This window comes from Leptopilina heterotoma, unplaced genomic scaffold (assembly GCF_015476425.1).
Source record: "Leptopilina heterotoma isolate Lh14 unplaced genomic scaffold, ASM1547642v1 Lhet_247, whole genome shotgun sequence".
Taxonomy (NCBI): Eukaryota; Metazoa; Arthropoda; class Insecta; order Hymenoptera; family Figitidae; genus Leptopilina; species Leptopilina heterotoma.
This window is the reverse complement of record NW_025110963.1, coordinates 801,934-821,208: the sequence shown is the minus strand read 5'-3', so window position 1 is coordinate 821,208 and position 19,275 is coordinate 801,934. Positions and strand designations below refer to the sequence as shown.

The window sequence follows — 19,275 nt, the reverse complement described above, 5'->3', positions numbered from 1 at the left end:
AAATGGCCGAACTTTTTTTTAACTTTAACTATAAAGAATAAATTTAAATCTTAAATAATGCCAAAAAAAAATTGGCCCCTTTTAACAACGTAATTATCTAAAGGTTGAAATTTCACCTGTCCCTCCCCTTAACTGAAGGATTTCCGAATAATCGAAATTTCGTTACATTTAATTGTACTATTAAATGTATTTAAAAATTCTCAAGGAAAAGAATATTATTATTTATATTGTTATTTTGCAATAATTATTAAAAATAATTGATAATTGATAGTTTATTAATTTCTTTCAAAGAATTTAAAAAAAATTTAAATAATTACATTTCTAAAATAATTTATTTAAAATTGTAATAAAAATAATTAAAATTCTGTGTAGAATTTACGGTCAGGAAAAAAGTCAAAATTTTGTCTGGAAATCGCGGAAAAATAAAAATAACTTATTGTGGTAATCCTCTTTGCAACTTCAGACAAAATGAAATCGATATTTATTTGTTTTTGAATTTTTCGTTATGAAAGTCGTCTTTTGATATTCACATATTCAGTAAGTTTTCTTTTTCAAAAATGGTGATGTATGCTCAACAAGAATATGTTCACATGATGAGGTGTTTTGAAGCTGCTGGTGGCAGAAGTTCAAATGCTGCGGCCAACTTATATAGAGAACGATATCCAGACAGACAACGATTTCCGAATCATCGAGTCATCATACTTCTCATGATACGTGTGAATAATGGAGAACCATTGGTTCCTGTAAATCCAGGAGCAGGTGCTCCAAAAAGGATAAGAAGGCCTTGGGTCGAAGAAAGAATTATGCGCGGTATTTAGAAATAATCCCAGAACAAGTTTGAGAGTTGTGGCAAGAGCTCTCAACTTGTCATACACAACTGTTCAAGCAACAGTTAAAGAAGCAGGGTATGTTACTCTATATTTAATCACAGGCTTCGTACTTCTCTACTAAAACCTACTATTTACTACTTTTTTATGATTAGCTATTATTTGGATACTTTTTTTATTTTGTGACACTAAAACCTACTTTTCTTCTTTCTTTTTAAAATTTTTTACTACTTCAAATCCGCTAATCGTTCAAATAAAAAAATTATTCTTAACATTTTTATAAAATTTTTCTTAGAGACACAATTCACTTATTTTGGAAAATTTTACTCAAGAATTCAATTATTTTCCACAAATAATGAAATTTTTCCCTAAAATTCAAAATTTCGAAAAACTCTTTAAAAGAATTTAGTTATTTAAAAAGAATTTAATAAAATTCTTCTCAAAATTTTAGTTAATATCATGAATAATAAAATTTTCATTTTCACTTCTGGTAGCAGAAGTTCAAATGCTGCGACCAACTTATATAGAGGACGATATCCAGACAGACAACGATTTCCGAATCATCGAGTCATCATACTTCTCATGATACGTGTGAATAATGGAGAACCATTGGTTCCTGTAAATCCAGGAGCAGGTGCTCCAAAAAGGATAAGAAGGCCTTGGGTCGAAGAAAGAATTATGCGCGCTATTAGAAATAATCCTAGAACAAGTTTGAGAGTTGTGGCAAGAGCTCTCAACTTGTCATACACAACTGTTCAAGCAACAGTTAAAGAAGCAGGGTATGTTACTCTATATTTAATCACAGGCTTCGTACTTCTCTACTAAAACCTACTATTTACTACTTTTTTATGATTAGCTATTATTTAGATACTTTTTTTTATTTTGTGACACTAAAACATACTTTTCTTCTTTCTTTTTAAAATTTTTTACTACTTCAAATCCGCTAATCGTTCAAATAAAAAAATTATTCTTAACATTTTTATAAAATTTTTCTTAGAGACACAATTCACTTATTTTGGAAAATTTTAATCAAGAATTCAATTATTTGAAATATAATTTTCCAGTAAAATTTTCAAAAGAAACCAAATGTTTAAAATATTTTTAAAAAATTCGTTGAAAGATACTAATTATCTTCTAAAATTTTGACAACATTTTGTTACAAAAAATAAATTATTTTCATATAAATATTAAAATTCAGTATAAGAATTCAATTATTTGTTATATAATTTTAATTACATTATTCAAAGTAATTAAATTATTTTTTAATTATCATAGAAAAAATTATATTATTTACAAACATTTTTTGAAAATTCTTCGTTAAAATTTAATTATTTTTAAAAATAATAAAAATATATAGTGTAGGCTTACCGTGGTTGTTGTTTTCAAATAACAGCAAGAGAACATTTAGTGTCAATAAAGGTTAACAGAGGAGTTAAACAAGGTGATCCAATCTCTCCAACTATATGCAATTGTGTAGTGGACTCGATAATTTCTAATGTTGAGGATGTTGGAGGTGACATACTAGTAAGAACTAAAAGAGTACCAATACTAGCCTTCGCGGACGATGTTGCCATCCAATCTGCTGAAAAAAATCAAACCATCACATTCCTTAACAATATAAAACAAGAACTCAAAAAAGTTGTGATGAGTATCTCGGTGGGGAAGTGCTTTTGCTTTCAGATTAAGACCTATAAAGACTCTTGGTCTATAGTGGATCCGGACATTAATTTTGAGGGATACGCTTGGTCGAATCAGAGGCCTCCCGCTCAAACAGGTACAAAAGAATAAATAACTCACGAAATACTCTGCCTCTCATTTCTGTACAGCTTAACCCATTAAGTCCCGTAAAGAAACCAGCTATAGTATTAAAAAACTAACAATTGGATTCATAGGCAAATAGAAAAAAAAAGATATACATGTTTTTTTTTAAATTTCCAATTGTTTAACAACAATTGTTTAAGCAAATTAACAAAAATTTAAAATTTTTTAAAATATGTTAACGCTAATCGATTCTACGTGAATAATAAGAATATTTTGTATAGGTCATTTTTTTCTCCAAGTTGTATTTTGTTTATAAAATTGTTCTAAAGAAACTAAGCTAGATAAAGGGTGTTTCATCCCAAACATAAACAAATGGATTTTAAGTAAAACTAAAAATTGGGTTCATAGTCAAATGGAAAAAAAGATATACCTGTTGTTTTGTTTTTAATATCCAATTGTTTAACAACAATTCTTTAAACAAATTGACAAAAATTTAGAAATTTTTGAAATCTGTTAATGCTAATCGATTCTACGTGAAAAAAAGAATGTTTTGTATAGGTCATTTTTTTCGCCAAGTCGTATTTTATAAAATTGTTATAAACAAATTAAGCTAGGTAAAGGGTGTTTCATCCCAAGCATAAACAAATGGATTTTAAGTAAAACTAAAAATTGGGTTCATAGGCAATTGGAAAAAAAAAGATATACCTGTTTTTTTGTTTTTAATTTCCAACTGTTTAAACAAATTAACAAAAATTTAGAAATTTTTGAAATCTGTTAATGCCAACTGATTTTACGTGAAAAAAAAGAATGTTTTGTATCGGTCATTTTTTTCTCCAAGTCGTATTTTGTTTATAAAATTGTTATAAACAAATTAAGCTAGGTAAAGGGTGTTTCCTCTCAAACATAAACAAATGGATTTTAAGTAAAACTAAAAATTGGGTTCATAGGCAAATGGAAAAAAAGATATACCTGTTTTTTTGTTTTTAATTTCTAATTGTTTAACAACAATTGTTTAAACAAATTAATAAAAATTAAAAATTTTTTGAAATCTGTTAACGCCAATCGTTTCTACGTGAAAAATAAGAATGTTTTGTATAGGTCATTTTTTTCTCCAAGTCGTATTTTGTTTATAAAATTGTTATAAACAAATTGTGCTAGGTGAAGAGTGTTTCGTCCCATGCACAATAAAAATGTTTTTTTTATAAAATTAACAACTGGATTCATAGGAAATTGTAAAAATAAGATATACATATTTTTTTGTTTTTAATTTCCAATTGTTTAACAACAATTATTTAAACAAATTAAAAGAAATTAAATTTTTTTTAAAACTGTTAACGTTAATCGATTCTACGTGGAAAGCTAAGAATGTTTACTATGGGTTATTCTTTTATGTAACTCGTATTTTGTTCTTAAAATATTATTAAAAAATTAGGGTTATTGTTGTTTTTAACAAAACAATTTTTTTGCAATTGTATCATGAGACCAAGGTTTATTAGAAATAATCAAAGTATACATGACACATAGATAAATCATCTACAGAACAAGACTAATTATTTTTTAAGAATTCAGATAATCATCCTAGATCCTATAAGCAAATAAGTTGCAAAAGACCTTCAATTGATGTACCTGCTTTACCATGATATATATGTAGATCATAAGGATAACCGATTGAAGAGCATAGAGCTCTTACTTCCTGCCAATCTTTTACTCGATTTGTTCCGACATCATTGTTTGATTCCGAATACTTATAAAAATCCCGAAAATCTTGTAAATTTATCACCATCAACAAAGCAAAATTGAGATATATTACTTAGGAAAGTGTTATATAATGTTTGTTATTTTAATGTTATCCTTTTTTATTCAAAAAACTTGTCTTTACTCATAATACCAAATAAAGTGAATTTGCGCAGGTTCGTTTATCATTTGTTTCATATTCAAGATTCAAGTTTCGATGAAAATTCTGACTTTGATTGTGAAGAGGTGACTTCAAGTACAAGACTTCCTAATGGTTATTATCAACAAGTTAGAAGCTGCTACAATAGTTCACAAAAACTTTTAAAAAGATATCATTTATATGATTAAAAAAATGATGCTCAGGAATATTTGCTTGATGAATGTGCCGATAATTGTTCGTTCAATTTATCTGCGCTTTCTCATCTAAAATTAAAAAATGCTTTTGAACTTTTTCGATTATTTTTTACTGACGAAATGAAAAATCATATCATAGAAGCAACAAAAGAAAATAATTTCGAACTGTCCGGAGATGATTTTGACAAATTTCTTGTAATAATCATGATTTCGATTTTCAATGCACGTAAAAGTCAACGAGACTATTGGTCAACAAAATTGCTTCTGGGTTGTCCAATCGTACAGAAGCTTATGAGTAGAAACGAGTTTTTTGAAATAAAAAAATATAAAGTTCTACAAAAACGAAGATCGTAACGATCACGATAAAGTATGGAAAGTAAGAAAATTATATAACATTTCTCAAAGTAACATATCAAAATTTGGTTTTGTTGATTTTAATCTCTCGATTGATGAAATGATGGTAAAATATTTTGGAAAATTCGGTATCAAACAGTGTATTCGGAACAAACCAATCAGGTTTGGCATAAAAATGTGGGCTCTATGTTCTGCAGACGGATACCTTTATGATTTAGATATTTATTAAGGTAAAGCAGGTACAGCGATTGAAGGTCCTTTGCAATCCATTTGTTTAGGATCTAGAGTGGTCATGTAAATGCTCACAAAATTGTTAGAGTCTTGTTCTATAGACGATTTACGCAAGTATCATGTATACTTTGATAATTTTTTTACAAATCCTGATCTCATGGTACATTTGCAGAAAATTGGTTTGTTGGCAACAGGTACGGTTCGACAAAATCGGGTGAAACAGGTGATAGAAATGCCAAAAAAGGCTGTTCGAGGAACGACTATTGCAGTTCATGATAGTACACTCAATAACATATATACTGTCCTTCCGGTTTGGACAACTTTTTGAAAAGTGGTGTGCCTTCTATAAGAATTTTTTAAGTCTATGACTTTAGTCTGTGGTTTAAATCCATAGACTTAAAACATTCTTATAGAAGGCACACCACTTTTCAAAAAGTTGTCCAAATCGGAAGGACAGCATATATGTTATTGAGTGTAACCCCACATTAAATTACATAACTGTAATGGATTCTAAGCCTGTTTCCATTCTTTCTACTAAGTACGGAAATGAACCAAAAATACCAATGCAAAGGTACCATGAAAAAGAAAAAGCAGACTTTCTCGTTCCCTTAAGCATTTTTAATGTATAACAAAAACATTAACTTTTCTAAATTTTGACTAGAGATAAAGTCAGGGTAAGAAATTTAAAAAAACAATTATTTTTTTGTGCTTATAACATGATATCTTGCTTCCTATTTATGCAATGCAAATAAAAATAGTGTTATTTCATTGGAAATTTGATAAAATATCCAATGCAATTAAAAACGCATTAGAGGTGAACTTTTTCACATTTCAATACTACAAAAGTAAAAAGACAGCACATAATATGAAAGTACATTGAAAGTACTTAATGTTAAGTATAAATGTATTTTTGAATATTTATAAACTTTTTAGAAAAATGTAATTATAATATGCGTGACTTTTGACATTTCATATGTAAGATTTAAAATCAAATTTTTATCTATTATTTTAGGTATGTTTACATAATAATCTACTTATACAAGTAAATTAGCTCATTTCAAACAAATATAAATCAATCAATTTGTATTATCTAAATTATTTTCCTGTTTTTCTATTAGATTTAAAATATTTTAATAATAATATACTTTTAGAGGGTAAACTTTGAGAAGAGACACCAGGATGCGTTTCCCTTGCGGAAACTTCTTGCTATCTTGGAGAGATACGCCCTGATGCTTTAATGCCTTTCTTCCGGTTTTGTTGGCGTTTTAAAAAGTAGTAGCATATCTATCAAAATGTTCCCACTCTGCAAAAATAGGTGTCTTTTTTGATATCTTAAAATAATATGTAAGATGGAAAAATGCTATCTTACATCTTAAAATAAGATGTTTTCTAAAGCATCTTACTTATATTTAAGATGCTTTATACGTTTTAGCAGCGATGAAGATATTTCTTCCATCTTAGAAAAGTAAGATTCTTGTTAGTTCTTTAAAGTATCTTAAATTAAGATGTTTCTATTGCAATAAGATGTTTAGCGATAAGTTACTTGAGAATCGTAAGATGCACCATAAGTGTAAGTTACTAAAAACTAAGATACAAAAAGTGTTTTCCATAAGAGCCCATAGTTAACCTGAAAACTTTTTGCCCCAAAAATACACAGAAAATGTGTACGAAGATACTTTTAACATCTTAAATTAAGATGTTTCAAGTAACTAAAAAGTGTCTACCGAAACATCTTAAAAATGACTACCAAAACATCTTAAATTAAGATACTTCTTTTTGCAGTGCAGTGGGCAAAAAACCATCATTGTTTTAAAAACGTTCCAAAAACGTTTTTAGAACGTTTCATGTCTGCCAAATAATTTTCCAAAAACGTTCCATTTCTTTTAAAATGTTTTTGAAACATATAACGTTTTTGGGACGTTATTTGGCAGTCGTGAAACGTTCTAAAAACGTTTTTGGAACGTTTTTAAAACAATGATGGTTTTTTGCCCACTGGGTTGTTAGTTAGTGACATATAAGTTCGTTTATAAGTCATGAACTAACAATATTTGATAAATATGTAACGATTTTTTAAAACACCGTCAAAACCGGAAAGAAGCCATTAAACCATCAGGGTGTACATCGACCTGCAGATCCGAACTAACAATGTTCACGTGCTCTTGGATATCATGGACGTCGCATCAATGCTTCGTTAATGCTATGAAGTTTATCTAACTAACGGAGGCGGTTAAGAGTCCATCTTGGCCAGATCAAACGTAAAATTTTTAAGCACTTTTTTCTTTTAAACCAAAGCAGAATATATTTTTGAATATTTTTTTAAACAAATAGTACTCTTAAATCAAAGGAGTGTCTAATGCTTTTTTTATGAAATTAATATAACATTATTTAAGTACTTGAATTAAATATAGTTTTTTCTTAGTGTATTTACTACATTTTAATATCCATTTTATTTAAGAAATTTTTGAAATAAAAAAATTTCATTTCAAAAATATTTTCAGCACCGCATATTGTGAAAATTAAGAAAAAATTATATAGTCCGAGGTTAATTCTAAAAGATAAAACAAAATTTAGAACTATAATTTGTTTATAGGACATATCACGTCAACAAGGACAGAGCTAAAACCAAAAATCAGCTAGATGGACCTAAAAAGGCCGAAACATTTGTGAAATTTGACAAATTTATCAAACTGACGGGTATTTTTATATTTTAAATAAATTAACTTAAATTCCAAATATATGCATCGTTAACCCAAAATGCTTTTATTTAAACTCTAATATTCCAATAATCTCAAACAACAACTAATCTCATTAAAGGGGGGCAAACTGAGAATAAAATCGCGATGCAACGATCTCCAGTGGACTCAAAGAAAAATCAAAACTTTGATGATGATTCCAACGAATTAACGTCTCTTCAAATCCAACAGACACAATCCGATAACAAACACAAAATATAATAAAATAACCAATAAATAACTTATAAATACTATTTATTAAAAATAATGAAAAACTCATAAAATTACTATAATAAAAATAAATCTTTAGAATTATAAAAGAAGAGTACTTTATAAAATAAGGTTAATTAAATTTAATCTCGAAATGAACGCCGGAACCGTTTTCCAAAAACCAAACTGAGGTGATCGAATATTCGTATACGACTGATTAAGGAATCATCGCATCTAAGGTAAATCACTTAATTAATTATTATTATTATTAATTATTATTATTATTGTTATTATCTTTATCGCTATCTTAATTAATCTTAAATTTTTTTTACCACATTTTTACCTTGTACTTAATCACTCTTCCTTTATCGATCCTGGTGAATTTTCCATAAGTCCAGCCTTTTTCAATTTTAAAGCCTAAATTTGATAGAGGGAAAGGGTCGCTATAACCATGTGACAACTAGACGTCACTACAATTTTCTAATATTATACAGTGCCGCCCAGCAGGATTTGCCCACCCTATCACAGTTAAAGGTGTTACAAAGTTTTATAAGTTGATTTCTAATAAAGATATCGAGGTTTGTAAGGTCTCATTTCAAAGCTTAAATCATCTACTTTAACAATATTTAAAGAATAATTAAAAAAAAATTTTTTTATTGTTTAATTACTGTTTAAAAAAAACAAAATTTTCAATTTTTTTTGCTAATTTCAAACAAATGTAGTTTTTTAACAAGTAATCGTAAATTAATTATGTATAACGCATTTTAAAGCTTATTTTATCACCTTTAAAATGCATTTTTAAAAATTGTCGTACCATTTTTTTAAGAAAGTTATTATCATTTGTTTAAAAAAACAGCCCATTTTTTAAATAATTCGTATTTTGAAAACGGTTCATTTTTTTGGAAAAAGTTTAAGGCAGAAAATGCCCATTTATTTATGTAGATTTAAGAAAAAAATATAAAAAATTTTGTTGAACAAATTTTTTTTACCACATTTTTACCTTGTACTTGGGGAACGTTCATAAACTACGTAGCACGTCTAGGGGGAGGGGGGGTCAAGCAATTATCTACCATAAGAGGAAAAAATGGCGCTAATACATGTAATTGCGTCCACGTGTGGGGAGGGGGGGTTAAAATTTCCAAAAAAATGGTCTACGTAGTTTATGGACGTTCCCTTGTAAAAATATTGTACAAGGTAAAAATGTGGTAAAAAAAAATTTTAACAAAATTTTTATATTTTTTTCTTAAATTTACATAAATAAATGAACATTTTTTGTCTTAAACTTTTTCCAAAAAAATTAACCGTTTTCAAAATACGAATTATTTAAAAAAAGGGCTGTTTTTTTAAACAAATGATAATAACTTTCTTTAAAAAATGGTATGGCAATTTTTAAAAATGCATTTTAAAGGTGATAAAATAAGCTTTAAAATGCGATATACATAATTAATTTACGATTACTTGTTAAAAAACTACATTTGTTTAAAATTGGCAAAAAAAATTGAAAATTTTGTTTTTTTAAACAGTAATTAAACAATAAACAAAATTTTTTTTAATGTATTCTTTAAATATTGTTAAAATAGATGATATAAGCTTTGATATGAGACCTTACAAACCTCGATATCTTTATTAGAAATCAAAATATAAAACTTTTTGTAACACCTTCAACTGTGATAGGGTGGGCAAATCCTGTTGGGCGGCACTGTATAACTCTGGAGTATTTGACGTCAGTCATCTGGAAAAGACTCTCCTTGCTTAAAATAAAATAGAACTTTACGATAATCATGAGTGACACAGAGATAATTAATAGTAAGGCTATTGACAATTTAATGAAAAAAAAGTTTTATGAAAGTATACTCCATGAGTACAAAAATAATAACTCTTCTTATAAAATCTGTGTCAAATTATAACGATTTAATAATAGAAGTGGAAGAAGTCAAAAAGAAAATGAAAAAATCCACTCTTGATTATAGGCGCCTAAACCGCATTGAATTGTTGTGCATCGGAGGAATTAAAAAATTAATTAAGCCAGTGACTGATAAATCAGTGGACATAAAATATTATGTGCGAAGTGTAAGCTTTTTAATGTTATTTACAATGCTCATTTAAAGTTTGGTCATGGTGGTCGTAATAAATTGAGCCTTCCAATTCAATATCTCGATCTGCGCTCGGACGATCAGTATGAAGGTTGTCAAAGGTTCCAAAATATGACAAATATTAAAAGTTAAAATAAAATTTTTTTAAAAACACTTTCTTATAAAGCATAAAAATACGCATCTTTTTTTTCTTGGGAATTTTTTTGTAAAGTAAATATTGTAGTCACTAGAGACAAAAAACAAGAAAATTTTCATTACTCAATTTCATTGATTTTTAAAACATAAATCGTCATAAGTTGGACAAATATTAACAGATTTTTACAAAAATTGGTATGCATGCGTATTATGGTCTGCTAAAGACGATGAGATGATAAAAATATTACAAATGACACTTGGTTAAAAAATATTAATTATAAATCAATGAGTGTCGATAATGACAGTTTCCTTTTTTCGTCGACAAAAAGTCTGCACGGAATTTTCGAATTGAACAAACTTCCAATGAGAAATTTGTTCATTAGGAATCAAAGAAGTTTTTTGGAAAGTTTGGTGCAAATTGATGGGAAATTATCGAAAATATATTACAAAAGAAAAAGAAAAAAAATTAGAAAAATATTGCTCCAGTAACGACTTTCAGGTGTTTTCATGTAATGTATAATTATTGTATTGTACAATATATGAAAACACCTGAAAGTCGTGACTAGAGAAATCTTTTTCTAATAGCTATGTTTTTGTAATTTTTTTTCTTTTTCTTTTGTAATATATTTTCGATAATTTTCCATCAATTTGCACCAAACTTTCCAAAAAACTTCTTTGATTCCTAATGAACAAATTTCTCACTGGAAGTTTGTTCAATTTGAAAATTCCGTGCAGACTTTTTGTCGAAGAAAAAAGGAAACTGTCATTACCGACACTCATTGATTTATAATTAAATATTTTTTAACCAAGTGTCATTTGTAATATTTTTATCATCTCATCGTCTTTAGCAGACCATAATACGCATGCATACCAATTTTTGTAAAAATCTGTTAATATTTGTCCAACTTATGACGATTTATGTTTTAAAAATCAAGGAAATTGAGTAATAAAAATTTTCTTGTTTTTTGTCTCTAGTGACTACAATATTTACTTTACAAAAAAATTCCCAAAAAAAAAAAGATGTGTATTTTTATGCTCTATAAGACAGTGTTTTTAAAAAAATTTTATTTTAATTTTTAATATTTGTCATATTTTGGAGCATTGGACAACCTTCATACTGATCGTCCGAGCACAGATCGAGTTATTGAATTGAGAGGCTCAATTGGTGAAAGCACTATCTGCAAATCCTTGTTCTGGGTCAAAATAAAAGAAACCAGCCACTTAAAAAATTTTTGTCTCCAATTTTCAAGTTATCTATGATTTTTGGTAGATATATGAGTACACTTTTTTCCCCTAAAATATTTTTTAAAAAAAAATTTTATTTTTGAAGTAATCAGGTATTTAAGTTTTGTGTCATTTTATTTTCATTTTATTATCACTTTGAAACAAATAAAGATATTTAAGTAATTTTTTCTCAAATTAAAGCTTAAAGTCTATACTTCAAAGATGAAATAAAGCGATTACTAAAAAATGAAAATTTATAATTGTTATTAACAATTCTTTTAAACAATTGCAAATTGAAGAATGTTCAAAACTATAAGGATTCATTTAAAAAAAAGAAAAATCAGTAACCTCCAATATTATAGAAATTGTGTAGATTTTTCTGCCAAAATGCAGGCGAAAATCGATTTTTAATCTTAAAAATCCGCTTGAAAGCGTGAAGTTTCTAACAAAACAAAAGAAGATCTTATTTATTCGTTTGCAATTTTATCTTTTTCCAGGAACTTGAGTCAATTTTCGCCTCTATTTTGTCAGAACAATTTACATAATTTCTATAATATTGGAGGTTACTCATTTTTTTTTTTTTTTAAATAGATCCTTATAGTTTTGCGCATTAATATATCGTAATTTAATCTTTCAAAAATATTGAGAACATTCTTCAATTTGCAATTGTTTAAAAGAATTGTTTATAACAATTATAAATTTTCATCTTTTAGCAATCGCTTTATTTTATCTTAAAAGTATAGACTTTAAGCTTTAATTTGAAAAAAATTACTTAAATATCTTTATTTGTTTCAAAGTGATAATAAAATGAAAATAAAATGACACAAAACTTAAATACCTAATTACTTCAAAAATAAAATTTTTTTTTGAAAAATATATTAGGGGAAACAAGTGTACTCATATATCTACCAAAAATCATGGAGAACTTGAAAATTGGAGATAAAAATTTTTCAAGGGGCCGGTTTCACTTATTTTGACCCTTCTACTAAATAAAAAAATTTTATTTCAAGTTTATTACAATTTCTGAATTGTAGACGCAGAACATTAGTTTATAGTAATTATTAAAAAATTTTGTGCATTGTGGAACTAATAAAATATCTTTGCTGCAGAAATTATATCTTAATTTAATTTGAGATTTAAACATTTTTTAATTTTCAGATATTACATATCAATTAAGTCTGGAGGAAAATAAATCAGTATTTCGGACTTTATAAAATTTTGTTGAAAATGTAAGATTTTTTGTCACCATTGAAAAAATGGAATGTGAAATAGTAATTATAATAAAATTAATTCTTACACGGCACCGAAAATTTATTGAAACTTTACATGATATCGTTCAGCTAGGTTAGAAATATTAAGTGGCGTAGCTCATGAAAGATTAGGTAGTTATTTAAATGTCCACATGTGAGGAAATATTAAATATCAAACTTGAGCGAAAAGTATACTGGAAATATTGACTTGCCATGTTCAGTCAATACTTAGACAATATTGGTTTATACGTTTATATTAACAGACGAAATTGATTAAAATATAACCTGAATTTTTGTTCAAAATGAAACTTTTAAATTAAAAATTATTTCTTTAAAAAAATAACAGAAAGTTATTGAAATGTTAATCACTAATAACTAAAATAATAATATAAACAAATTATTTAAATAAAGTAGTTTAAAAAGTAACTTCAAATAAGTTCCTGTGATTACGTGACATTTTCTGAACCAATGTCGAGTTTATCCAGTCGAACTAACTTCATTCATCAGAGAGGTAGTTGGACATCATGATCTGCTTTATTCTTGTATTGCTTACAGCAATAAATACTTTACCTCAAAAGGCCACCTGTTCTCGTGCTTTGAAAATCTATTGGAATACCACAAATCCAATATTTAGGATAGACAATAGAGGCTCACTAGACGTAAATAAAAACAACGCAAAATTCGAATACGACCAAGTTTATATACTTTGTCCAGTGTATGAACTAGAAACATACTATTATGATAATGCGGAAAAGTATATTATTTATAATGTGTCGAAGAAGGAGTATCAACCGTGTCTGATAACGAGTGATAATTCTTGTCAAATAACTCTCTCGACTCAGTTTCTGTAACTAGCAGCAATATTGTTTTAAGTAACTGTTCGACAAATACTACACATTTGATCTTCTTAAATTTGTTCAGCAACCAACAGTTGAAGTGGATGCTCTTCTTATTAATAGGAGCTCTTGTGTTCATAATCATGATACGACTAATTGTAGTTTATAAATCATTTATGTAATTCTGTTTATACTCTCTAAATCTGAATTGGTAGAATTCTACTAAAAATTGGTAAAATTTTACTAATTTTAAGTTCTACTAATTGTTAGTAAAATTCTACTAATCAATTGGTAAAGCTACTAACAATTAGTAAAATTTCACTAATTGTTAGTAAAATTATTACTAAATCATTTGGTGGACGACTTTTCAACATTTCATTAGTAACTTTCTACCAATTCAGATTTAGAGAGTAGCGTTAAAAGTATTATAAGAGTAAAAATAAAATAAGAATTACCTGATAAGGGGCCATCCATAAACCACGTAGCCTTGTCAAGAGGGAGGGGGTCAAGTCAAGTAAAAATGGCGCTAATACATGTAATAACGTGCTATATGGGGGGGTAAAATTTCCCCAAAAATAGAGCTACGTGGTTTATGGACGACCCCTAATTGTTTAACATTAAAAAAAAGACGAAAATTTAATAATTAGGCGAATATTGCATGCAATATTGATACAATATTACCTGATCATGGCAAGTCAATATTTGCAGTATAATTTTCGCTCAAGTTTGATATTTAATATTTCCTTATATTTGGACCATGTGAACATTTAAATAACCTCACATTCTTTCATGAATTTCGCAAAATAATATGTTTAACCTCGCTGGGCGAGGCTCTGTCAAGTTTCGGGAAATTCTCGGTGCTGTGTAAGTTGTTTCATAAGATTGCATTTGTGATTATTTCAATATTTGACAAATGGTTTATCTAAAAGTATCAAAACTGTGTGTTCTTTTGAAGGTCTTACGTAAGTTTTAAAATTTTGAAAAATAAGCAAAAATCATCTTCCTACATTTATCCAGACCCATTAGCAGTTCCTACTGATCCAATTAGACCATCTTTAATGAAATGATTTTTAAATTTTTTTGAGGAAAAGTAAACATAAACGATATGAAATTACATACGGAATTACTAGCTAAAGCCAGCGTCATTAAAGCTCCTCTTTCTGCACTGAAAAAAAAATTTGACAGAATGTGCTTTTTACTCAGTCAATTTTTGCCTAAGAACAAAAGCAATACACGTAAAGCAATTGTTTCTTTAAAAAACAACAATTTTTTCCTTTAAAAAAGGTAAAAATTGCCTTAGTTAAAATTTTTTCCTTTGAAAAAGGCAAATTTGCTTTTTTTAAAATAAACAATTGCTTTGCGTGTATTGCCTTTGTTCTTAGGCAAAAGTTGCCTGAGTAAAAAGCACATTATGTCGATTTTTTTTAGTGTGGTTTTATCAGTTTCCCAGTTTCGTCAACGTTCCAGATATCTTTGGCTTCTAGTGAATACTTGTCTAAAACACCATTATAATTGTTATTAAATTGTTAATTTGTTTTATTAAAGCTTGTTGCGCGAACTATGCTTGTTAGTTGAGGCAATCTTAATGATAAGTTTGGATGGCGTTTCAGAAACAACTGGAACCATACTCCACCTGCCATTTAGTTTTTCCCACGACTTTGGAAACTTTTTGTTATGTTCTTTTGCTAATCTGTAAGACAATTTTCTCGTTATTAACGCGTAATTGACTGCTGCACATGTCAGTATATGTAAACTAACACAATATCTTTTCCTCTTCTTCTGTGAAAATCATCTGTTTTGCATAACCGATAAATGGAGGTATGTTTGTTTAATTAGGAAAAAGATTTTAATCTTTAAAATGAAAAAACAGTGAGTTTGAACCAAAAATGACAAAGTTTGTTGTTAGAAATATATCCTTCCATATTTTTGTTATTTTTGATAAAAATATGATCTTGGGAAGATAAGATTTGAATAAAATTCAAAAGTGTGTCGTTAAAAAAGCGACGATTCGTTGGATAGGGTTTGCCAACCTCATCAGGCTAAATATTTATTATATAGATAAATTCCACTTCAGTATTACTTAGCATATGTTCGATGTTCTAAGAAAATTTAGGTATATCATTATTGTTAATTTATCAATATCAATATATAAAAATAGTGCTTTATATTAATAGTAATTTTTCTACTTAATAAATTTTTATCCTGATGAGGTTGGCAAATCCTAGCCAACGAAACGTCGCTTTTTTAACGACACACTTTTGAATTTCATTTTAGCTTTTCAGAACAAACAGGTTAGGAAAGGTTTCTATTTAAATTAATGGGTTAATGCGTGTTACAGTTAATAATTTAAATTCTCTCAGAGGTGAAAATGTGATAAATATTTATTATATTTAAGACAAACGTTTTTTTAATTTTGTTGGATATTGTAAGGACATAAAAAAAACTTCGAAATTTCATTTTTGAATAAACACAAAATTTGATTATTTTTCTTCAAGACGCGAGAAAGACACAATAATTTTTATATTTTTTACCGTAATTTTCTTCAATGTGTTTAATTGACACCTCTTTTGTTCAATAGTTTGATCCGTCTCATTAACTGGGTTCTCCTTTGGCTGCCAATTTATAGTGCCGGCTGTCAACGATTTTAATTTCAATAATTTGGCAAGAGTGCACAATTTATCTTGGAGAGTATATGATTTTCGAACATGCGCTTGTTCCAAATAATTCGCTCAAGATTCTAATTTGTTTGAAATGCTGCTAAGGCCATCTTCCTTATCGTCTCTATCTTTATATCTACTCGAAAATTTCAGCACTAATTGTTGGGCGATGATTTTGCAGATTACCTGTCCGATTGTCTTGCAGTAAGATCTCATGTCATCAATTATTATGCTGACAGTTTTTGTGCGTAAGATAAGATCATCAACACATTCATGAAGCAATTTTATATCCAGTAGGTAAATTTGTGTCCACGGTATTTTGTAGGATTGCCATCCTTGAAAACTGTTTCGTCTATCTATTAAATTTCGCATCATTGCATTCGGGTCAATGTCAACATCTCGAATTACGTCATCCACCACTTGCAGTTGTACTCCATTAATAGAGTAATGAAATATTTTAAATATTCCCAACGGTGGATGAAAATTTAATTAATTTCAGGGTGTCCATCGAGGATTAAGAAAAAAATTCCTTGACTTTAACTAACATCATTTCTGCTTTCTTGTGACAAAAATATTGATATTAACATATTTAACAATGGATTGATATCTAATGATAGTAGCAAAAAATAATAAAAAACAATTTAAGTCTTGATAGATAGAAAGATTTTTTAATTTGCAACAAATTTTGATTTTCTTTTAAATTTATAGAAATTTTCCTGACTTTGAATGAAATTCCCTGCTTCGTCCATAAGTTTTCCAACCGCTGGACACCTTGTATTTACGTGATTTGTGTCTACTTCTTTTATTTTACAAAACAAGTCAAGTGATTTTATTTATTTTCAAACATATAATTTAAGAACTACTTACAGCAAATTTATGCATCCCTGTCATAAAATGCGTGTTTTGTCAGAAAGACGGAAATGGAATCTATTTCCACCACAGGAGCAGAATCAGGAGATAATAAGGATCAGTACTGGAATTTGTAAATTTTTCCATTGCCAAACTCATATTCTATTCCATTACTTTCGTAAACGCCAACATGAATATTTAGAACAACTTCCTCTTTGTATCCAAGGAAATGCATATTGGTGAAAAGATTAACAATCAGAAGGCTGCGATACTACACATTTGAATTCTACATTGATGAACTTTACACGTTCGATTGTATACTGTTGAATTGTATACAAATATGTTTTATAAATATTTATCATTAAACTGCATACATTTCAACCCTACACAAATAATTTTAAATAATTTTATTTTTTTAATATGCTTGTTTGAATACAGTTAGATTCTACACATTTAAATTTGGTAAAATTGTATCAAAAAATTGTACACAGTTTGATTCTATACAGTAGAATTATATACTGCAAAATATTATTTTATTTGTTGAACTGCATACAGGTAAATTGTATACAAGAGTAAATACGATCAATTGTATACAGTTGTAGTGTACACAGAAATTTTTTGTATAATATTATTATTAAACTGTATACATTTTAAGTCTACACAAATAATTTTTAATAATTTTATTTTTTAATATGTTTGTTTGCATACAGTTAGATTCTACACTCTTTAATTTGATAAAATAATAACAAAAAATCCTACACCGTTAGATTCTATACAGTACAATTTTATATATTATTCTACTGTGTAGAATTTTTGTTATTATTTTATCAAATTAAGCAGTGTAGAATTTAACTCTATTCAAACAAACATATTAAAAAATAAAATTATTAAAATTTATTTGTGTAGAGTTGAAATGTATACAGTTTAAGAATAATATAATGCAAAAAAGTTCTATGTACAATACAACTGTTTACATTTAATCGTATTTTATCTTGTATACAATTTACCTGTATGCAGTTCAACAAATAAAATAATATTTTGCAGTATATAATTTTACTGTATAAAATCAAACTGTGTACAATTTTTTGATACAATTTTACCAAATTTAAATGTGTAGAATCTAACTGTATTCAAACAACCATATTAAAAAAATAAAATTATTTAAAATTATTTGTGTAGAGTTGAAATGTATGCAGTTTAATGATAAATATTTATAATACATATTTGTATACAATTCAACAGTATACAATCAAACGTGTACAGTTTATCAATGTAGAGTTCAAATGTGTAGTATCGCTACCGCCCCGGCTTTTAATTCTGCAAAGTTCGAAATTTCTAGCTTCATTAACATTAACGCATACACACATGTTTTTCTCATAATCAATATCACGGAATAAAACTATTTCGGAAATAAATAGATCACTTTGTTCTATAGGACGATCGGTGTTGATAACGATATTGACATCTGTGGTGTTCTGTTATTTGATTTATATTTCGATTCTTCATTTATATATACACAATAGCTATGTACGAACGGTGTCCTTTGGTCAGTGGCACAACAGAGACTGCCTATCTTCTATTTGACAATAGCAGGTAGTTGATATTGTCTATCTTTCTCCTGAGCTCAACCATAAAGGCACATTATAACTTATTAAATTATACATCCTTAATAGAAAAACATCAACTTTATATTATCGTTCTCAAATCCAATAATAATCTCTATAAATCATAAGTTCAATTTGTTTAACATGAACGTTATGTTTTATAATTACAACTATGACGAATGTGACATAACCTTATATTAAAGAAAGCACCATTTAACATAAAAGAAGTGCAATTTACTGTAACTTAATGATGAATCTTGACGTTTTATTTATAATCAAGACGACCAAGTTATAAAGCCAAAAAAGTGTATTATAACCATATATTTGTTGCAATAACAAGCCTAAATAATAAGTGTAACATCGCAAATAAGTTTTTGAAAAATAATATTTTTTTCTCGATTTCGTTTAATTTTTAATAGGTAGC

At 27.7% G+C, this 19,275-nt stretch overlaps 1 protein-coding gene across 1 annotated transcript in view; it reads right to left on the bottom strand.

Annotated features, from left to right (window-relative positions):
- The window catches only part of LOC122503213 (aminopeptidase N), a 120,362-nt gene that overhangs the window by 47,813 nt on the left and 53,274 nt on the right, over positions 1-19,275 (bottom strand). The window contains exon 3 of the mRNA XM_043613674.1: positions 2,196-2,409. The gene's annotated coding sequence lies outside the window, so the exon portion shown is untranslated. The remainder of the gene's footprint in view (positions 1-2,195; positions 2,410-19,275) is intronic.